Genomic DNA, 14,459 nt, shown 5'->3' on the forward strand with positions numbered 1-14,459 from the left:
TTGTTGGAAGGAGTTCAGAGAAAAGTAACTAAAAGGGCATGTGGATGGATATGAATTGCTATTAATGGATACCAGAAGAACTGAATCTATTTTTTTTTTCTTTAGAAGTGAGAAGAGATGCAGCAGAGAAGGTATAGGTGCACACAATTATGACAAGTGAGCAATTAAGGGATTATTCTGAACAGGGAGGACTGTGTGAAGAGATATGGTAGGCATCAAACTGTGGTACTCTCTTCACAAAGGATGTGTGAAAGGACTTCTCCACTGAAAGAGAGATATATTATCCAATTAAATACTTCTGGAATAGGAAAAAGCAAAATTCACCAACCAGAAGAGCAAAATAGCAGCAAAGGAAGAGAACCACAGGTGCTAAATGCAGTAAAATACTGTTTACTGGTAAGCACTTTCGTCATAAGTTTGGTGATTTTAAACCTAACGAAAGCACTTACCAATAAATGGTATTTTACTGGATTTAGCACCTGTGGTTCTCTTGGGTGGCCACGGTGGTGGAGCGGTTAGCGTTGCCGCCTCACAGTAAGAGGTTCTCCGGTTCAATTCTCAGCTGGGGTGCCTTCTGTGTGGAGTCTGCATGTCCTCCCTGTGGTCGCGTGGGTTTCCTCAGGGTGCTTCGGTTTCCTCCCACATCCCAAAGACATGCAGTAGGTGGATTGGACACTCTAAATTGGCCCTAGGTGTGAGTGTGCATGTGTGTGTGCCTTCTGTGGAAGGTTGGGCGCCGGGCTGGCAACTCGACACTGTAAAAATTCCACTGCCAATCATGAGTGGACAGATGATCCACTGTGGCGACCCTAACCGGGAAAAGAAGAATCACCAGTGGTTCTCTTCCTTTGCTGCTATTATACTTCTGGAATAGATGGTGGAAAACTGAATGTAGGAAAAGATTTAGGATGGCATTGGATAGATGAAGTTGTCTAAAGGAGGAGTGGAGGGGAGATTATTAAAACCTTTGTTTTGTTTTGAAGTAAATCAGATGAAATTAATAAAAACATTTGTGTTCAAATAGTGTGACTTTATTGAAGCATGAAGATATAATGGATAGTGCATTAAGTGGAATAATACTTAACCTTGTGTTGATTAGAGCCTTAATTACAATCCAGCCCTTTTACCAAGAAAAAGGGTCTTTATGTCATGATAACCGACAAAGACCTCAATGAGTCATTCTGTACTAAATATTATATCTCTATAAAACATTAATAGCTGAGCTAACATGCCTGAATAATAACACTCTTGATGGCTTCCTTTTTCTTCTTGGGATACAGCATTCTTTTTACACATTTCATTGTCGTTCATAAAATTGTAAAATATGGGATGCTATAGATCACACGGAGAAGGACCAGCACCAAAAACAGGAAGGTGGTATCACGTTTATGTAGATGTCTGATCTCGCCTTAGATACAGTAGTATATTTTATTCAGAGGTTCACAGTGCAAACAGGCTAGAGGAGACCAATGTAAATACATAATGTCTGCGCCAAGTTCTTTCAAGAAAATAAAATATCACAAGTCATCTAACTTAGCATAAAGAAAGACCATAATACATGAAGATTAGATTAACGGATTCCTGTCCGAGTCTTCCATTTGGAGCAGAGTGAATGCAGAGGTATGGTGCTCAACAATGCACTGAACAGTTACAAAAAAAAGAGGAGGGTTATATATAGATCAAATAATGCTTCTGAAAATGACATCAATAAGAAAAAACATAAAAATGGAAAAACGCCTTTTATTTGTTTGTTAGCTGATTCTTTGTTTCTAATATCTAATTAAAGGTAATATCAAAACCAAAACATGCAGAGATATGTGAAGTATAGGAGGATGCAGAGAATCTCTGTCAACATAGCCACCCATATTTAATAGAAACCGCTATGTGAATATGTTTCAGTAGATAATACCTATCAACTACTATGATTCCGGCCTCCAGATTTATCTTTGCTCCTCCTAGATTTACTGATGTTCCACACAAAGTCAGGCCTTATTAAATAAATAAACTAGGGCCATTATAAAAATACTCTTTCACTAACTATAGAATCTAGTGTATGTAAATACCTTCAGTAGTGAAAAATAAGAAAATGCTCCTCTTTTTGACCGTTTGCTATGATTTTAATGCTCACAAGTTGGGAAGTATGCAGTAGACATGCTGAAATATTTGCATAAGGTGATGGGCCTAGCTATATTCGGAAAATATCCCAGCTTCTAGAGACCAGAGATGATAGTACATTTGGTTTTAGTACTTTTATTAATTAGGTTCAGATGCATTTTTCGAAACTTGGACAAAACTTAGTACTGAGTGCTATAGTCATCAGATTGCAAAACTGAAAGTGAGACAATATTCACTACGGAGACATTGTATTTGTATTACCAACTAAAAGTGCAGTTCATGGCTTTAATGTCTTGAAATTAATTTAGTCTGTTGTTCTTCAGTAACATAACAGAGTAACAACAGGAAGGCATGCTGTGTTCACACATAATACTGGAATTAAAACTAATACCACAGCAAATTTACATTTAATTTCCTCTTTTGAGTACTGAGAAAGTATTTTCAGTTCTAGTGGACTCTTCTGAGTACACAAAGATAAATATTTCCAGAGATGTTTTAAATTACATTAAGAACAACTCTGGACAATCACAATGAATCATTCCTCAAAATGCTGAAACTGCTGTTTGCAGATATCTCGGCAGTAAGCCATGATATGTGGCAACATAAACATGCTGGTCAAAAGTTAAATCTTTAATCTTCTCTAAAGCTGTTCGCAGGTTTTAGGGTGTAGAAAATGCACATTTGAATTATGCTGTCATTCCATGCTGCTGAAGCCAGCTACTGAGGTGAAATCTGTTGGATGGAGTTCAAATGACAGCAGGGTTGCCTCAACCCTTGGTTAATCTGCTGTTGTTTTCGGAAAGAAACCATAAATAGTTTGGTCCTGTAAATAGTCTCCTGTTGCTACTGAAATAATTACATTCACTAGGAAAGGGTGAGCAGTGTAGCAGTGTTCTGATTTTTAATCTAGCATGAAATAAGGCTATTTCTGACACATATGTATCTTAAAATATTTTAAGAATTGCCTCAAACCTTTAATGTAATTAAGATAGAGCAGCTTTTTAGTAGAGTTCCAGATTTATAGAATATAGGTTTTATCATCATTAAGTAGCCAAACAGACATACATTAGCATCACTTACATATCTTGGGAAGATTCACATTTTGAGCACATCCCAGAAGATCAGAAACGTTTGTTGAGATAATGAAAATAGCTAAGCATTTTATCCTCAGAATGAAGTTGTACATCTTTACAGCAAAAGTAGGAAGGGAAAGCATTTGTTTAGCTTTACACTTTATTAATTTCAAAAAGAATGTTATTCTAGTTTATTTTAAGTAGTGGAATGCTTTTAAACTTAAGGGACTGAAAATAATGAGATACCCTGGTTGTGGGCTAAATAAAATTATTCACAGTTTAAAGAAAAAGTGAAAAAGAAATTAAGGGAAAAACACAGACACCATTTTTACCATTTAAGCAACTTCTGATATTTATGAGTCAGACAAAGTATACAGTAGTACCTTTATGGATAAATGTATGCTGTCTGACATGCCTTTTACTATAGTTAATAATACTTGGCTTAATGTGCTTCTTATTTTTTAAATGTACACACTGAGATTTAAGCATTTTTCCACTCTTTGATATTTAACATTAGGCTGGGTACTATTTACTATTTAGTAAAAAGCACAAAATAACATGCATGACATTTCCTTCTAAAACTATATGCTCTCTCAGATATACATTATCAAGGACAGATCTATGACAAGGCTACAAAGGCAGCTGCCTAGGGCCCAGTGTTGGCTGGGGGTTCAGCCTAGCATAAAAAAATAAAATTAAAAAAAAATCTCTTCTACCATTCAAAGAAAGGAAGATTTCTTCTTAAGCATAGATCTAGGGTCTAATGTCAGCATGCACAGCAACAGAATCTTCAGGTATAGCTTCAGCACACACACTTCCATAAAGGAGTTCAGCCTGGACATGGGTCTGTACTTGCAATCAAGAGAGACAGAGAGAGCTCTTTTAGCTCTCCCTGAATCAGTGGGAGATATTGTTTTCATCCTCCATCAGGAGATTTGGACTTTCTGAATCAACAGTGGGAGATATTGTTTTCATTCTTCATTTGAGTGGGAGATTTATTTTGTAGTCCCTGAGTGGGAGATTATAGTACTGAGTACCAGCACAAACTGAAGATTGGAGATTCATGATTTGCAGGTGTGTGTGTGCGTATGTGCATGTGTGTGTGTGTGTGTGTGTGTGTGTGTGTGTGTGTGTGTGTGTGTGTGTGTGTGTCCAGTATGCATCAGTGCCCTCCAAGAGGATTACTGCCTCAGGATGAAAATGCAGGTAAGGTAAATCACTAGGGATTACAATTAGTTTGTAATATTGATCATTAGAGTGTTAGACATTGCCCATTCGATTCTCAGTTAGAGCGTCTTCTGTGTGGCGACATGCATGAATGGGCATTCCTTCGTTGAAGGTTGTGCATTAGGCCCAGCAAGCCAGCATGTCAAAATCTACTGCCAATCATTAGCGGACCGGAGTTCCACTGTGGCGACCCTTAACCGGGAAAAGCTGAAAGCAACAAACAAAGAGTGTTATAGTTATTGCTCAGAAAATATTTTATCTACCAACAGTCCTGGGAGTATTGTCTGGTGAAGTGACATGCTCAAAGTCAAACAGTAGGCAAATGGAGTGACAATGAATAAAATCCCTGCATCCTTAACTACAGAAAGCAGCTCATTAAGAGCTTAGAACCTTTATCCACTGTATTAACTGCCAGATCTTCCTTAACGTCTTTGTCTGATAAATCACTGCAGATAACAATAAGTCGATAATGCTAGTCATTAGAGTTTCATATCTGCCGTTCTTCAGAAAATGCATTTCAAGTTAATTTGAGTTGTCTGGCACTTAAGGCTTTGAGCTATTAATAAACTGCTTTTTGTAGAAAAAATACAGGGGTTGAATCCTTCCATCTCCATTTGCCTACTGTGTGCTTGTGAGCAAGTCACTCAGGCAGTGCTCCTGTGTCATCCCTGAAAAGGGCTACTGTATACAGTGAGTTCACCTAGTTAGCCAACAGAGAAAAGAAAATGTTTTTTTCTAAATCTATGCCTTTGTCCCCTCACTGTTTTTACCATTGGGCAGAATTTTTGAGCAAAGAAGGTGAGAAGCATTTTTGTCTATTCCTAGTAAGATGTGTGGCTCTCTGACAAACCATTTTGTATTGTAGTCAATAAATAATGACAGAGGTAAATTTCAGACTTTGTACCCTTCAGAAAATGATTGCCAATGCAAAGTTTTTTTTTTTTTCAGTCTAGCAACTTTCTAAGTATATGAGAAATACTTAATATATGTTCCTCATGTTAAGTCTTTGTCTCTGATTTCAGCTAAGTAGTTGAGAGGGCAGAGAGGGTTTGCAAAGGGTTCCACTCTACAGTTTTGACAGCAGTGAACTGAGATACATTTCTGGACCATTAGTTATGAATGTATTCACTTGTTCTCAAACAGATATCTGAGGTGTACAGTCATGTAAGTGGCTGCAATTTATAGTTTTGTTTGTATAAGTATCTGGTTGCTGCAACCCATAGCAGTTCATCATATGAGCCAAGTTCTTCAGGTACAATCCTTGGTTTCTTTATTTTACTCACTACTGACAGTGTGTTTATTATTTGGCTGTGAATAAACTGGATAGCATGAAGTCTATGATGTAAATGTTAATATTTTAACTGTAAATACATTTTAATTAACCTTGTTTTTGCAGTCACATGAGTGTGAAATGTACTGTGTTAGACTGCAACAGTCTGAATGGATGAGTAAGGCTATGAGTTGCTTTTGTAGGGCAGGGCTTGTTTCCCTCAACCTTCGTTTGTCTACTGTGCAGTATAAATACCACTCTGGGTCTACCCTAAAAAGCGGCCACCAGTCTAGTGGGACTAACCCAGTCAACAAAGGATAAATAAAATAAAATAAATGTGACTCTGAGCAAGTCACTTTACCACATAGTACTCCTAGGAGGTCTCTGAAAAAGGACACTTACATCTAACAGGCTGTCCCAAGCTATTAGCAAATGCATTAGTTCTTTACTATATGTTGTTTGAATATTAGACCAGACACATGTCTTGTAGTTTAATGGGTTGGAGGTGCATTTTCAATAAATGTGAGTTTTAAGGGAAGAGTTGTTTACTTGATTATGCTAAGTCTTTTTTCAGTGTTAGGCTGTTTTGTTTTAACAAATTGCTGTCAGTTGTTTTGTTGTAAAATTTAAAATACCACTTTTACATTAAATCTAAATCTCTGTGATTTTTGTAGAAGTAAAAAAAAAAAAATATATATATATATATATATATATATATATACAGACAAAAATAAATACTATGCACACTGGACAGCATTTTATGGTAACTGAGTAAAGACAGCCAAGTAATGGAATATTGGTATGGCTGCAGGAGGGAGTGTAGTCCATTACCATGCCTAGGGCTCCATTTGATTCTGATCCATCTCTGTACATTATATCATATTTAACTAGAACTGGCCACCTTTGTGGCATAGAGGGATAAAGACCTGAGCATCCAGGTATTTCAGGTTGAGTAAGGAGTCTATGTGATCTTACACTGTGTCGGGGAAGTTTAGACTAACAAGACAAAGCCTGCTTATGTCGTTCAGGTGGGAAGGCTGAGCATGTGTACTCAAGATACATGCACTATTCCTACACCTCTTATTAGAAACAGAAGATTAGATGCATGACACCACTCACAATAGCACACTGTATGTCTTCCCTTAAGCATCGGTGAGCATGTCTAGGAAGTGTTAGGACCATAAAGAGAAAATATTTACTTCCATAGAGTTATCAATACCAAGCATTTAAGTAAAACTGGTTAGCATAGCTCTTCTTGTTACATGCCCCATATTTTATACTGTACTGTATTGTATTTTATTATACTATGACAATTCAAACATTTATTGTGCGCGACTTGCATTATAGTACATTTTTATACTTCTTGCTTTGTGTTGCCACTTTTGCAGCATTCTAACAGAAGTGAAAGGTTCTATCAGTGTGAATCCTCATATTTTAAAAATGAACTGTAAATCTATTAGAAAAGGCAATGAATTGTAAAACTTACTGTTGCACATTTCAGGTGAAGGGGGAATACTCAGAAATATAAATATCTCAGACTGAGTATTTATCACCCTTTTTGCACTTTTAGTTATCCCTGGGCTTGTAATTATGGTCCTTATACTTTCAGCAGGCACCCTCATTCTTTTTCCAATCAGCTAAGTTTGTAATAGAAAAGAATTTGAAGTGGACAAGCTCAATTAGTAAGTTAACTTATGATAACAAAATAGGATGAGCAGACAGTTTACTGGCTGAGCAAATTATCTGATGTTTTTTCCATCAACGTTGTCCTTATGTGTCATCAACATTCATGGTTACATTTTTAAAAACAGAACTAGATCACAAATGTTTCTAATTGTTATCTTGATAGAATAATTTTGCTACACTGTAACATTTTCTTTTCATAAGTCATGTACAGTCATTAAAGCTATATGAGCATCCAGTAACACTAAATCTATGATATCCGGATTGAACACTTTGACCCCAGCACACAAATGCAGTTGTCTTTTAAATGAGTTCTTACTGTCTCTTACTTGAAGAGGTAATTTATTCCATATTATAACTGATCTTTGAATAAAGTGACATAATAGTGTCATCATAGTACCTAAATCAAACTTCATAACCTGATGTCTCCATTAAATTATAGCTGAAATTTGTTATGTACAAGATAGCTTGTAAACTAGAGTCATGAAATACTTTGCAGGTAAATATTAATTTGTCACAGGTGTAATATTGTATTTTTATCAGTTCATAAGTTGTGTAAAATGTTAAGACTGTATAGCTGCCTAAAAATGCTGTCTCCAAGATTTCTGAAGTGGACATTTTGCTCCCAACCACAAATCCAGTTGTGTATTAATTGATTTTAAGTTCTTACTATCTCTAATTTCAAGCAGAAATTTATTCTATAATAATATTACCAATCATTGAATTTAGTAAGAGTGATATAATTGTGTCGTCATAGTACCTAAATCAAACTTTACTGCCTGATGTCTCTGTGTTAAACTACAGTTGTATATTTTTATATCCAAGATATCTTGTCAACTAGAGTCATGAAAGACTTTTTAGGCAAATATTAATTTACCACTGATGTAACAATAATGAATAACAAATAAACTAATGTATTTGCATCTTTTATTTTAACTATAATCTTTCTGAAGTAAATTCCACTTGGTGAATTTTCTTTGAACTCTCTCAAGATGATTCAACTGACCTGCTTTGTATATACAAAAAATGTTATTGTATTCTAAGATTTGCCTAACATATATTTTATGTAGTAGTGTAAGACATATCTCAGCTCTTGTGCTAAGATTTTTCTGCATTATATTTGATGCACAGCTGTATTAGTTATCAGCTGAGAATGTTAGTCAAAGGAAATATCAGTGGTCATTGTTATTCTCAGATCTTTATTCTGGATTACATATTTTAGCAGATGTTCTAGTAGGTACAGAGGTGAATGAACTGCACCATTTCCAAAATACATTATTATATTTGTCACAGCTAAAATACATAAAAGAAACCTTCCCAAACCTCAAAGACCTCCTAGCCATCAAAAGTTAACACCTATCCTCAGTAATCACTAAAGCATATACGGAAAGCAAAACCTACACCACACACGTCTATACCCAATGATGCCCCAAGAGCAAATGTCATAAGACAAGTAAACACTTTACCTAGTACTCTTGTCACAGGGGATTCCATTGTACAACACAGATGCCCCTATCACCAGGCTGGACAAGGATAAAATAATAGTTAGTTGCCTGTCTGGCGCTAGGATCTGCAATATCATACATGCAACTGAAGTCACTACACCACATGTACCAATATGATTCTATTATAGTCCATGTGGATGGAAATGACCTGAGGCATACCTCAGTGGACTATTTGAAAACAGACATTAGGGATATCTCAGAATATTTGTCACTGACAGGTACGTGTCTTGCACTGAGCAGCACTCTATCTTCACCAAGGATGATGCCACAGTATGAACCAAAAATGACTGCTTTTATTAATTGGCTTAGTTTCTGGTGTCACTCTAGGGGAATCTAGCATAGGAAGACATGGTTAACAGACCACATTGCTTAGCTAAGGATGGTCTACATCTGCCCCCCCCCCGGGGCTTTCGGTTATTGGCTAAAACTTTATCCACCCCCTTAGAGCCTTTTTTAGGGAATGTCAAAATGACAAAACTACCAGCACAGTGAAAAAAAACTCAAAGCAACCTTAAGTTGTAATTGCTCAATGCTGTTAGCCTAAACAAGAAACTCCACACACTACAAGCTTTCCTCACTCTTGATAATGTGGACATCTGTGCCACTAGCAAGACTTGATTTAAAGCTGCAGAAAGTACTCAGTAGTGCAAAGCCACGTTGCTTTCCACACATTTAGGCCAACAGCAGCAAAGAGCGAGAGAGGCTAAAGGTGGAGGTGTTTCAATCTATGTCAGCAAAAAGTACAAGTCCAGCTTAACAGGCTGATGTGGAGTTCATCCACTTCCAAGTCTCCATAGACAAGATTCCTTGTCATCTCCTGGCCAGCTACATATCACCGTCTATGACTCATGAAGCTCATATTTCTTACCCAAACCTACTACAGGTACTCGTCAAAAACCATATACTTATTCATGGGAGACTTTAACTACCCCTGTATAAACTTTCAATACAGATGCTTTCAATATTACCATAACTCACTTTGAAAAGTAATAGGAAAAAAGGGAAGAATGGCTGAATCCTGTATTCTCTGTACACAAAAAATAGATCATTAGTTCTCTTCACTACCATGAGATACAGGATGATTTTTAAACAATACCTTAAGTAACCTAAAAAGTTATATTAAAACAAGAGGTCAGCTTTAAAACTTGCACATTTGGCATATGAAGTAACTCATTAAACACCCATAGCATTACCCCTCTACTCTAATGGAAGAGGGCTTTCAGGCTTGTGTACATTCGGAAGTACAAAACTGTTAATGTATGACATTATTGACTCGCTGTAAATAGTCCATGAGTTAGAATGGAGAGCAGGAGAAGTTAAGAGGGATGGGTGTGTGTCTCTTTGGGTGGGGGCTGCTAATGACTTCTGAACAAAGTTAGAATGAGCAGAGATGACACCCAGAGCATCGCAATTCAGGTTTGGAATTTTTCGAAAAAGAAGAATGAAATGCTAATGTCTGACATTACTGACAGGTTGTAATCATCTGTGATTTATGCTTAGTAGATGAAAATAGGAGAATACATCGGGGATGTTCTGTCAACTCAGGAACATGAAAGAGGTCTGTCAAGTTGTGCATGTGTGTGTGCGCGTGTGCGTGTGTGTGTGTGTGTGTGTGTGTGTGTTTGAGAATGACTGAGGAGGTGCCTGTGCCAATACAATGCATGAGTTACCTGAGGTGATTACTGCAGAAAAGTGCTGATTAGCACTAGTAAAAACACCAAAAGATTCAGAAACAGACATATAAATCGTCTGATAATGAGATCTTTCCTTATTGCAGCTAAAATGTTTATGTATCACATTTTCTACAAATGGAGAAACACTACTTTTTGACTGCAGCTCTTAGCTCCTGTAACGGGATTCTTTCTGAATCCCAGGGACTGTTTTTCCTACATCTGTATATTAAATGGTGTCTGTCTGGTTTAGAATATTATTTAGCTGTGTGGTATCTCTAGATTTGCAAAGATAAAAAGGTTATCAGTTTTAACTGTAGAAAATTGTGCACGGTAGCATAATTACTGAATGCACTTATATCAATGACCTGTGTTATATCAATAGCAACAAAAAGAAACAGACCAAAACTTATCAGTCTTGGAAAAGCCATTGAGAATTTTTATGTAATGTATCTTTACTATGTATTGTAAATAATATAAAGAACTGCAATAAATGTATCTAAGTTATATGACTGTATCCAATAAACAGCATCCAAAATTTGCTACCAACTAAGCATTTTGCTGTTATGTTTTTATCATAAATACTGTGACCATGTGATCAAAGCACAATGGCACTGACAAGAATAGTATACATTTACGAGGTTTTGCATCTCTTATGAAAGAGTTTACAGTCATATGAATATTAATAGAATATTAATCCTGAACCCTGGAATCATGTTGCTAAGAGACCTGGACTGCTAGCAGACAGCAATCTGCCAGGCCAAATGCGTATTAACATGGTGGTCAAGAAATGCTTCAATAATATAAGTACTGTCTTGAAATGTGTTACTTTTAGACATAAACAGGGCGCTGTGCCATTATTTAAGACCCAAGTTCAGACTAATTTTAAAGCAAGGGTCCAATTTCTGTTGTCCTAGCCTTAGGAATATTGTCACCATGGAAAAATACAGCAATGTTATTTTGTTACAAAGACAGATTGCGAAGACTTGAGTTTCATTCAATCTGTTATAAATGATTTGAGAAGGGGTGATCTAATCTGGATCTACAAGTGTTGTAAAGGCATGGCTTTACAATGAATCCTAATTATTCTTTTCTCATTCCACACTGCTGAAATAAGAAACAACCATTGGTTAATATAGCAATAACCCATGCCTGGGTGTGGGTAATGCGGGATTTACCCACGGTTGGCGTGGTTTGGTCCCTAGGGCGAAGCCCGAGGGACCAAACAAAGACAACTGTGGGTAAATTCCGCATTACCCACACCCAGAAGTGGGTTATTGCTATTATACTATGACATTATTTAAGAAAAGAAATAATTACTTTTCTTAAATAATGGCATTGTATAATGCCTCTTTGCTGCCCTTCTGCAGCTGTCTGGTATCCGCAGCAGTTCTGATGTACTGCGCATACCTACCCAGTACATCAGAGCTGTGGCCAAAAGCAACGGAGAAAGCAAGATCTCCATTGCTTTTTACTGTTTCGCTATGTTAAATGGGTTTAACATAGCGAGACAGCTTTAAAATAAGCAACGGAGATGTCTGTTGCTTATTTTAAAGCTCTCTCGCTATATTAAACCCATTTAACATAGCGAAACAGTAAAAAGCAATGGAGATCTTGCTTTCTCCGTTGCTTTTTTTTTTTAAACCTGTCTTGCTATGTTAAATGGGTTTAACATAGCGAGACAGCTTTAAAATAAGCAACGGGATCTCCGTTGCTTATTTTAAAGCTGTCTCACTATGTTAAACCCATTTAACATAGCGAGACAGGTTTAAAAAAAAGCAACGGAGAAAGCAAGATCTCCGTTGCTTTTTACACACTGTGTCGCTATGTTAAAGGAGTTTAACATAGCGAGACAGCTTTAAAAAAAGCAGCGGAGATCTCTGTTGCTTTTTTTAAGCCTGTGTCGCTATGTTAAACTCTTTTAACATAGCGAGATAGTGTTTTAAAAGAGACTTATACTAATGGAAAAAGTCCGGGCGACCGGACCTTTTTCCATTAGTATAAGTCAATTTACAACGTGCACGCTGGCCAATCAGTGTGCACGTTTTGGAATATTAATGGGGGGGTCATGGTATAATTGTGATTATACAACGACCCCCCCATTAATATTCCAAAACGTGCACACTGATTGGTCAGAGTGCATGTTGTAAATCAGACTTATACTAATGGAAAAAGTTTTTTCCATTAGTATGAATCTTTTTTTTTTTCTTACAGCAACGGAGAAAGAAAGATCTCCGTTGCTTTTTAGAAAGTGTCTCGCTATGTTAAAGGAGTTTAACATAGCGAGACAGCTTTAAAAAAAGCAACGGAGATCTCCGTTGCTTTTTTTAAAGCTGTCTCGCTATGTTAAACTCCTTTAACATAGCGAGATACTTTCTAAAGCAACCGAGAAAGTAAGATCTCCATTGCTTTTTAGAAAGTGTCTTGCTATGTTAAAGGAGTTTAACATAGCAAGACAGTTTTAAAAAAATAAATCAGAACTTTCTCCATTGCTTTTTTTAAAGCTGTCTCGCTATGTTAAACTCCTTTAACATAGCGAAACACTTTCTAAAGCAACCGAGAAAGTAAGATCTCCATTGCTTTTTAGAAAGTATCTCGCTATGATAAAGGAGTTTAACAAAGCAAGATAGTTTTAAAAAAAGAAATCAGAACTTTCTCCGTTGCTTTTTTTAAAGCTGTCTCGCTATGTTAAACTCCTTTAACATAGACAGACACTTTCTAAAAAGCAACGGAGATCTTGCTTTCTCTGTTGCTTCCACCCACAGCTCTGATGTACTGTGTAAGTGTACGCATGCGCAGTACATCAGAACTGCCGCAGAATACCAGACAGCTGCGGAAGGGCAGCAAAGAGGCATTATACAATACCATTATTTAAGAAAACTAAGTATTTTTTTCTTAAATAATGTCATTGTATAATAGCAATAACCCACTTCTGAGTGTGGGTAATGCTGGATTTACCCACGGTTGTCTTTGTTTGGCCACTCGGGCTTCGCCCTCATGACCAAACCACGCCAATCATGGGTAAATCCAGCATTACCCACACCCAGGCGTGGGTTATTACTTAAGTGAACTATACCCAACGAGTATTAAAAAAATTCTGTTTAATGTACAGTAGCAACAACTTGAAACCACTTGCCACTGTCCATTAGGAACTCTTCAACACTTAGATCATTTAAAAAAACAGTACTGATATTTTTTAAAAGAAGTGATTTAGATTTTTTTTTTTAAATATTCAACATGGAAAATGGTTCATCATGATCTCTTGCAAGATCCTGATCTATAACAACAACATTAAGGTAGTAAAGGCAGGCTAGAAAGCAATATGCAATTTACAATACAAATGCAGTGTTGTAGCTCAAGGAAATGATTGATAATTACAGTAAGTTAGTAGACAAGATGTGATTAGCCAAACAGTGCAATAAACATTTAATGTTTTTTTTTTTTTTTAACAAAAGGTTTAAAAACAAATAGTGCATTTATATTTTAACATGATTTCTATATGTTTTGTTGTATAATATATATATTTACACATTTTGTTGCATAATATATATTTACACATCTTTGTGCATATAATTTTGCATGCATTTTTCTGGTTTAGAAAATCAAATCTTGTGTTCTGCTTTGTGGCTTCTTTTAGCTATATAAAAGAAGTCAATTTATTTGAATTTATGCTGATGAGGTCCTGTTCCACTTGTTGGATGAAAGCACTTGGTATTGTGTTAATACACTCATCTTTCCTACCTGCTGTTGTCACTGACGTGTGTATATATCAAAAGTAGTCAAGAAAGCTGGTCCAACAATGTGAACAAGAACATGCATAGCATGTCAGTATGGCTCAACAACAGTGGTACAAGTACCACAATTTAAATAAATGGTGCAGTATGGCAAATAATACAGTAGATACTGCTCAGCAATG

This window comes from Protopterus annectens, chromosome 4.part0 (genome assembly GCF_019279795.1).
Source record: "Protopterus annectens isolate FY-2018-M chromosome 4.part0, PAN1.0, whole genome shotgun sequence".
NCBI classification, from domain to species: domain Eukaryota; kingdom Metazoa; phylum Chordata; order Ceratodontiformes; family Protopteridae; genus Protopterus; species Protopterus annectens.